Consider the following 9,252-nt stretch of genomic DNA (forward strand, 5'->3'; position numbering starts at 1 on the left):
GAATCAAATTCATAATGAATGTGTTGTTTTAATTCTGTTCATTAATTCTAAACTCAAATATGACTTTTGGAAATTTGATTTTTTGTTTAATTTATGTTTTAAATAAAAAACTTTTGCAGCTTCAATAAAACACATCCAGACCTGTAGGTCCAGATCCAGACCTGCAGGTCCTCTACAGACCACTAGGGTCCAGATCCAGACCTGCAGGTCCTCTACAGACCACTAGGGTCCAGATCCAGACCTGCAGGTCCTCTACAGACCACTAGGGTCCAGATCCAGACCTGCAGGTCCTCTACAGACCACTAGGGTCCAGATCCAGACCTGCAGGTCCTCTACAGACCACTAGGGTCCAGATCCAGACCTGCAGGTCCTCTACAGACCACTAGGGTCCAGATCCAGACCTGGGTCTGGGTCTGGGTCCGGGACCAGCCTCGGTCCTGGCTGCGCGTGCCCGGCGGCGGCGCGGGGCCGCGGGGGCGCGCACAGCTCGTGTTTCAGGCTCGCATGAATATAATAATGTAAAAGCTGCAGGAGAAGCAGAAACATCATCATCCTGGATGTTTCTGGATGTTTCTGCTTCTCCTGCAGCTTTTACATTATTATATTATTATTATTATATTCAGATGTCACCGCTCATTTTCTACTTAAATGGTTTCAATTCAGCGCGAAACGTCCTGCTGTCAGGGACGCGAGCGCGGGGGCGCGCGTCCGCTTTCAGCGCTCATCAATCACCCAAACCCCCCCATCAATACCCCCCCCCTAAATACCCCCCCCGTCACCAGGATCCATCAGCCGCTCCTGTAATTACTGATTACAGCGGCCGCTCAGGATCAGGCCGCGCACACGCACACGCACACGGCCGGGAATCAGAAACACATTTCCACATTAGCGGGTCTGAGATGTGTCCCCCCCCCCGGCCCCCCCGGGCCCCCCACGCCCACCGAGCTGCTACTTAGCCACTTTAGAATTATAAGAAATTCAAATGAGCTCGGCGGGCTGGCAGCCGCAGAATATACCCCCGAATTATCCTATCAAAACAGAGGAGCTGTCTGCACACACACACACACACACACACACACACACACACACACACACACACACACACACACACACACACACACACACACACACACACACACACACACACACACACACACACACACACTTTAACACACCTCTAACATGTCCTTAACATATCCACTCTGAGCTGTCACGACCCACGATCAGACCCGTCACGGCCCGTCTCCTCCTCCGCAGTAAACCAGATCCAGATCCAGTAAACACAGATTTATGCTGCAAGCAGCGATGAACGGGCCCTCGCGCCTGCAATTTTCACCAATAAAGGTCAAGGACTCAATACCGAGTCCGATGACTCCACCACAACTCTTTATGTCAAACCATTCAAAAGTTATGGCAGAAAGTAGGAACTATCACATATCGACCAATCAGAGGAAGGCTGGGCGCGTTTTTTTGGCGTCTATTGTCGCCACGGTAACGCTTTTGAAAGAGAAAAGTAATGCGCGTCGTCACAGGATGGAGACGCACATTTTGATGTATAACACACCTGGGTGCACGTTACGGTTCGGGCGAAGAAACGGCCGAAGAAATGGCATAAATTGCGCCAAAATTACACGATTAATTAAAAATGGCCGACTTCCTGTTCGGTTTCGGCCATGGCTCCAAGAGACTTTTCTTTAAGTTGTGACATGATACAGGTGTGTAGCGATTTTCGTGCATGTACGTCAAACCGTATCGTGGGGCTTGAGGAACAAAGTTTTCTAGGGGGCGCTGTTGAGCCGTTAGGCCACGCCCATTAATGCAAAACATTAAACATCACATTTATCACCAGGCCTGACTTGGTGATAAATTTGGTGACTTTTGGGGCACGTTTTAGGGGGAAAAAAGACCCTTATTTCACTGGAAAAATAAAAACGAGAAAAACAATTCCTACAGATACAATAGCCTATAGGGCCCTAGCACTGTCAGTGCTCGGGCCCTAATAAATTTAACTTCAAAAGAGGTCGTTGAATGACATCCAGTCAAACTCACAAACACAGGAAAATTAAAATACTTTTTGGCTTAACCTTAAGCCTGAATTATGGTTCTGCGTCAAATCTACTTCGTGCCTACACCGTCACGTGACGCCGTCGTGAACCTTCGGACTTCTCCGTCACTACATTTCTCCGCGGTGCAGTACCCCCCGTGACCGCTAGTTAGCCATCTTTTCCTGAATGGTTTATCCGACTTTTCCGGTCACAGTGAATCAAAGAGATAAGGACAACTATTGTGCAAAAAACCAAAACAAAAAAAAATCACACATACACCGTCCTGGATGCGCCGGTTCCTGATGTTGACCAGCTGCTGGAGCAGTGCTGCGCTGGGGAGGGGGTGGTCCTGGGGCATCTCCATAAGATTCCGTCGGCCCCTCGGCCCAGTCCTGAGAACGGCCCTCTCGCCTGTCGGCCCGACCCTGAGGGCGACCCCCCCTGAACTGTCTCACCGGTCGGCCCGGCCCCGAGGGCGACCCCCCCCTGAACTGTCTCACCGGTCGGCCCGGCCCCGAGGGCGACCCCCCCTGAACTGTCTCACCGGTCGGCCCGGCCCCGAGGGCGACCCCCCCGGACTGTCTCACCGGTCGGCCCGGCCCCGAGGGCGACCCCCCCGAACTGTCTCACCAGTCGGCCCCGAGGGCGACCCCCCCCGGACTGTCTCACCGGTCGGCCCGGCCCCGAGGGCGACCCCCCGAACTGTCTCACCGGTCGGCCCGGCCCCGAGGGCGACCCCCCCAGAACTGTCTCACCGGTCGGCCCGGCCCCGAGGGCGACCCCCCCGAACTGTCTCACCGGTCGGCCCGGCCCCGAGGGCGACCCCCCCGAACTGTCTCACCGGTCGGCCCGGCCCCGAGGGCGACCCCCCCAGAACTGTCTCACCGGTCGGCCCGGCCCCGAGGGCGACCCCCCCGAACTGTCTCACCGGTCGGCCCGGCCCCGAGGGCGACCCCCCCAGAACTGTCTCACCGGTCGGCCCGGCCCCGAGGGCGACCCCCCGAACTGTCTCACCGGTCGGTCCGGCCCCGAGGGCGACCCCCCGAACTGTCTCACTGGTCTAACCGGCCCCGAGGGCGACCCACCCCCGAACTGTCTCACCGGTCGGCCCGGCCCCGAGGGCGACCCACCCCCAGAACTGTCTCACCGGTCGGCCCGGCCCCGAGGGCGACCCCCCCGAACTGTCTCACCGGTCGGCCCGGCCCCGAGGGCGACCCCCCAGAACTGTCTCGCCGGTCTAACCGGCCCCAAGGGCGACCCCCCCCCCCAGAACTGTCTCTCCGGTCGGCCCGGCCCCGAGGGCGACCCGCCCAGAACTGTCTCGCCGGTCTAACCGGCCCCGAGGGCGACCCCCCCCAGAACTGTCTCGCCGGTCTAACCGGCCCCGAGGGCGACCCCCCAGAACTGTCTCACCGGTCGGCCCGCCCCGAGGGCGACCCCCCAGAACTGTCTCACCGGTCGGCCCCGAGGGCGACCCCCCCCCGAACTGTCTCACCGGTCGGCCCCGAGGGCGACCCCCTGAAAGATTCACAATTCTCCCACGAATCCCCGTGTCCTCTCCCCTGCCGGTCGACCCCGGTAGCACCAGACTGCTACGCTAACAAGTCATTTATAAAACTGAACCAAACACTTTTTTATGAGGCCTAAATGTAACAATTAATGGCTGAAGCCTAAACTATGATTTACTGCTGAAACCTAACCGTTCCAGAGAACTTTAACTCCCACTAAAGTTCTCCACGGTGACGGTACTAAAGCGTGTTTTTCTTAGACGTTGACTCGGGGGCTGGAAGTGCGGCGGCTGCTCGCCAACATCCCGCCGTCCCAGCGGGCTGAAACAGGGCCAGCCTGTCCGAGGTTTTACCCAGCAGCACCTGGGGCTGCGTGGCGGTAACTCGACCCCGGAGCTTAGCTCTGGCGCTAGCGCTGCTGGCAGAGGCTCCGCTAATCCGGGACAGGTGCCAGCAGGGCCGGCTGTGCAGGGGGGGCCAGGGGGGCCACCCAGCCCCTAAATACACTGTATTTACTAACTGTTACGTAACTGGGAATTAAAAGGTTCATTTAATTTTTTATTTATTCCAATTATGGAAATATGCAAACAGAAAAAACAAAAAACAGTAAAATAACAACAAGACAATCACCAACTAAAGCAGATTCCATAACCAGAAAGGAGCAGGAAGAAGAAAATCTTATTCTACCTGCCCCTCCCAAAAAAACTAAATTGAACAATAATAACAGATGCACAATTACAATTACTTAGTTAACATCACAAAGAAAGGAAAACAAAAAAATCAAAGATAGATTGTCTGTCTCCATACGCATATATTATAAATCTTAACTATTTCATTTTTTTAAACTGAAACATGTTTATACAGCCCTTTAAATCATCATGTAATGAATTCCATAACTTAATTCCAACAATAGAAACATCATCTGCTTTAAAGTTGTTCGGGCAAATAGATGTTTAAAATTAAAATTTCTTCGACTATCTTCATTATTTGAACTGAAAGTAAACATGTATTTTAAATTTTCTAGTAATGCTTTACATTTCTGTACTTGTCTGTTACTTAACCAAATCATCGACTTTCAGTAAACTTGATTCAATAAATAATCTGTTGGTTTGCGTCCGTATTGAACCAATACGGACATTTATTATTATGCTCTTATTTATTGATGTCATAATATACAGGTGAACGTCCAAAAATTTGAATATTTTGCAAAACTTCATAAATTATTTCCTGCTACATTCAAAGTGATGGGATGACCACAGGGGGGTGGGGCCGCAGGCAGGTGGAAGCAGCAGCGGGATGACCAGAGGGAGGGGGGTCGCAGGCAGGTGGAAGCAGCAGCGGGACGACCAGAGGGGAGGGCAGAACGCAGCTCCTGAGGCTCCGGCCTGCAAACATGCACAAAAGAGAAAAAAGGGGAGCCAGCAATAGAAGTGGGTGCAATTCATCGATGTGTCGATGCATCGCGATGCGTCACGTGACCATTTGGAATCAATACATTTTTTTTTTTTTTTATCCTATCCAGATTCCAGACTGAATAAGCTGCTGAATCATTTCATTTTCAAGAATGCATATTTCTTATTGTTCACTGTAAATATGGCAGATATGTTTACACTAAGTACATATATCTAGTTTACTTGAATTAATTAATCATTAAATCCAGGGCTTGACCGTTTTCAGTGTTTTCCACCAATAGAGGGCGCTCTCATGCAAGTGCAGCTTTCCCTGGTCAAAGTTAAGGAAGTCACAGAGCAAATGTTTACATAGTCATAAAATACATTATTTTGTGTCTTTGAAAAATACATGTCAAATGTTCAAAAAACCTTGTTATTTATTAATGAGTGTTGTTAGAGGAACTGAGTTCATTGATTGGCTATTTATTTACAAATGTAGCCACAGATGAAGACAAAATCAATCTTGTTTGGAAAAAAGCATTAATAATCACAATAATCCAAGAATCGTGGCACCAATAATCAAAATCGAATCGTGAGGTTCCCTTGTTTGCACACCCCTAGCCAGCACAAGAAACTACAGGAACGATGGACAAAAATGATAGTTATGAGATATTTATAATAAATAAAAATGGAGATGGAGAAGAGAGGAAGGGAAGAGGAGAGGAGAAGAAGGGTGAGAGGCACCGCCCAGCGGATCATGTCCCCCCTGCAGCATAGGCCTATAGCAGCATATCTACCACCAAGCTATATTTGAGACTAGAGTTTAAGTTCAATGCTATTAAAGCACTTTAAACTTTAAATCAAAGCATTTTGTTTTTTCAGATAAAATAAATACATTTTTATGCAGTTCAGAAGTTTTGGGGATGTCCCTGCGATGCTGAAATCGGGGCGTCGCTCATTTCTGTTTCTGAAAGGCGGCGACCCTAAGGCTATGCTAACATGCTAACATGCTAACACATGCGTGTTTTCCTACATGCTTGTTTAGAAAGTTTCAGTGTGAAAGACGGCAGAATGATGTTCCTGCTGATATTCTTTTCAACAGAATCATGTAAATCCCTTAAGAAGCTGCAGGTCTTATGAGGGATTGATACCGCACTTAAACCCTCGGCTGGGGGCCGGGGGGGGGCCCGGGGGGCCCGGGGGGGCCGGCCCGGGGGGGGGGGCTCCCTCAACAGGGCCACCATTGTGATTCACACATCGTTTGACTTCGTGGCTAAAAACCTTTAATATCCACTGATGACAGAATGGAATTAGCCGCATATTTCCCTCTAAAACTTTCCATTTTCTCCTCGCTGGTGTTTCCCGGCCCGTAATCCGTCTCCGTGTGTCCGAGCAGCGACCCGGTCAGCGCCGGGCTGCAGGTCCGCGGGCCGGGGGCTCCTCCAGAACTGGTTCCTGGGGGGGCCGGGGGGCCGGGCTGCAGGTCCGCGGGCCGGGGGCCGGTCCGGTGAGAGGCTGGGGGGGCCGGGGGGCCGGGGGGCCAGGATCCGGGGAACAGGGGCTCCTCCAGAACTAGTTCCTGGGGGGCCAGAGGGGGCCACTTCAATTCTTGGGGTGGAACCAAAACTAAAAGCCGTCATTACAGGATTTTATTGTACTGTTGTAGTATACAGGCTCAGAAATACTTTTTTTTTAACGTAAACCTAAGGCATATGTATATATATATATTTATATATGCACTTTTTATATATATCATATATATTTTAATATATCATATGTTTATTTTATTTATATATTATATATATGTAATTTACAATTTTTTTTGTACATATATATATTTTTTTTACATATATATTTATATATTTTATTAGGCTCAGAAATACTTTTTATACTGGTTAATACCATGTTGGTAAAAACCTAAGGCATATATATATATATATATATATATATATATACATATATATATATATATATGTATATATATATTTTTTTCTTTTTTTTTAATATATATATATGTATTTTTTTTATCATTAGGCTCATAAATACTTGGCCAGCAAATTTACAGGGGGGACCCCCTCCCTGGTCACGCCACTGCAGCGGGGGGTCCTGGTCCAGGACCAGGTCCAGGTCCAGGACCAGGTCCAGGTCCAGGTCCAGGTCCAGGTCCTGGTCCAGGACCAGGTCCAGGTCCAGGACCAGGTCCAGGTCCAGGTCCAGGTCCTGGTCCAGGTCCAGGTCCAGGTCCAGGTCCAGGTCCAGGACCAGGTCCAGGGGGGGTCCTCCCTCCAGGAGGTAATAATGAGGTGATTAGGGGGCAGCGGAGCGTGCAGATGCAGCCGGAGCTGCAACGCTGCCGTCCAGGACTCACTAATCCTGGAAAATCCTGGAAATGCATATTAACATTCCCCTGCAGCTGAAAGCTGTCAGAGTCCGGGGTTTACCGGGTCAAACCCCCCTAAAACCTCCCTAAAACCCCCCTAAACCCCCCTTAAACCCCCCCCACCAGCTCCAGAGACTCCCAGCAAAATCCAATAACCGCCCTCGTTCCTCCGCAGCTCAAATAATCACGACAATGTATTTTAATCAGACAGACAAATGTTGTTGGAGGAAGAAAAACAGAGGCCTTTAATGAGCGGCTCCGGGACGCGGACGAGAAGCAGCTCCCATCAGCCTGACGGATGGAATTTAAACCACTTCATGCCTGAAATCGACACAACAGCTCGTTAGAGAAGTCGTATCTGCCGTAATAAACAATGGCTGGTAATGCTTTAAAACCTTTACTCAACCCCGAACTGCAGGATCCTCAATTAGAGCCTTCAGCATGTTGTTGTTGGCTCGGAGAAGCAGCCGCAGATTTCTATCGCAGCTCCGTAACTCAATAAGCGTGAGGGCATTTTCAGCTGCAGCCTGTTCTGCTTAGACGGAAAACACAGTTTTCAGCAGTTTATGGGAAAAATCTGGGAGATGTTGCAGATAAACGAGTATGGAATCAACCAAGCTTTTTCTCTGGACGGAGAAGGAAACCTTCTGGAGACCTGATGGCTCAACAGCGCCCCCTAGAAAACTCAAGCCCCACGATACGGTTTGACGTACATGCACGAAAATCGTTACACACCTGTATCATGTCGCAACTTAAAGAAAAGTCTCTTGGCTAATTTTGGCGCAATTTATGCCATTCCTTCGGCCGTTAATACGGCCCGAACCGTAACGTGCACCCAGGTGTGTTATACATCAAAATGTGCGTCTCCATCCTGCGACGATGCACATTACTTTTCTCAGTCAAAAGCGTTACCGTGGAGACGCTAGACGCCAAAAAGCGCGCTCATCTGATTGGTCCATATTTGGTCCTACTTTCTGCCATAACTTTTGAATGGTTTGGTATAGAGAGTCGTGGGTGGTGTCATCGGACACGGTTTTGACTCCTTCACCTTAATTGGTGCAAATTAGCCCCGCCCCTTCTTCTGATTGGTCGATATGTGATAGTTCCTATTTTCTGCCATAGCTTTTGAATGGTTTGGTATAGAGAGTCGTGGTGGTGTCATCGGACCTGGTATTGAGTCCTTGACCTTCATTGGCCTGAATTAGTTACGATGATAAGTTGAGTTTTATGTGAACAGCAAAGGCACTTTTTGTAGTATTATTGACCTAGGAATGTGGGGGGCGGTGGCCGTGAGTGCGAGGGCCCGTTCATTGCTGCTTGCAGCTTTCATTATTATTATTATTATTCATATTAATAACCTCCAGACAACGTCTTCTTCTTCATTATTATTATTCGTTTTGATAACCCCACTTCCCTCACTTCTCTAATCCAGGTTCTTCTGATCATGGAGGAGTTGGAGGTGTAGTAGTGGGTGCAGTAGTGGGTGTAGTAGTGGGTGTAGTAGTGGGTGTAGTAGTGGGTGCAGTAGTGGGTGTAGTAGTGGGTGTAGTAGTGGGTGCAGTAGTGGGTGCAGTAGTGGGTGTAGTAGTGGGTGTAGTAGTGGGTGTAGTAGTGGGTGCAGTAGTGGGTGCAGTAGTGGGTGTAGTAGTGGGTGTAGTAGTGGGTGTAACAGTGGGTGTAACAGTGGGTGTAGTAGTGGGTGCAGTAGTGGGTGCAGTAGTGGGTGTAGTAGTGGGTGTAGTAGTGGGTGTAGTAGTGGGTGTAGTAGTGGGTGTAGTAGTGGGTGCAGTAGTGGGTGTAGTAGTGGGTGTAGTAGTGGGTGCAGTAGTGGGTGTAGTAGTGGGTGTAGTAGTGGGTGCAGTAGTGGGTGTAGTAGTGGGTGCAGTAGTGGGTGCAATAGTGGGTGCAGCAGTGGGTGCAGCAGTGGG

The sequence above is a fragment of the Cololabis saira genome, chromosome 16, assembly GCF_033807715.1.
Source record: "Cololabis saira isolate AMF1-May2022 chromosome 16, fColSai1.1, whole genome shotgun sequence".
In the NCBI taxonomy this organism is placed as follows: domain Eukaryota; kingdom Metazoa; phylum Chordata; class Actinopteri; order Beloniformes; family Belonidae; genus Cololabis; species Cololabis saira.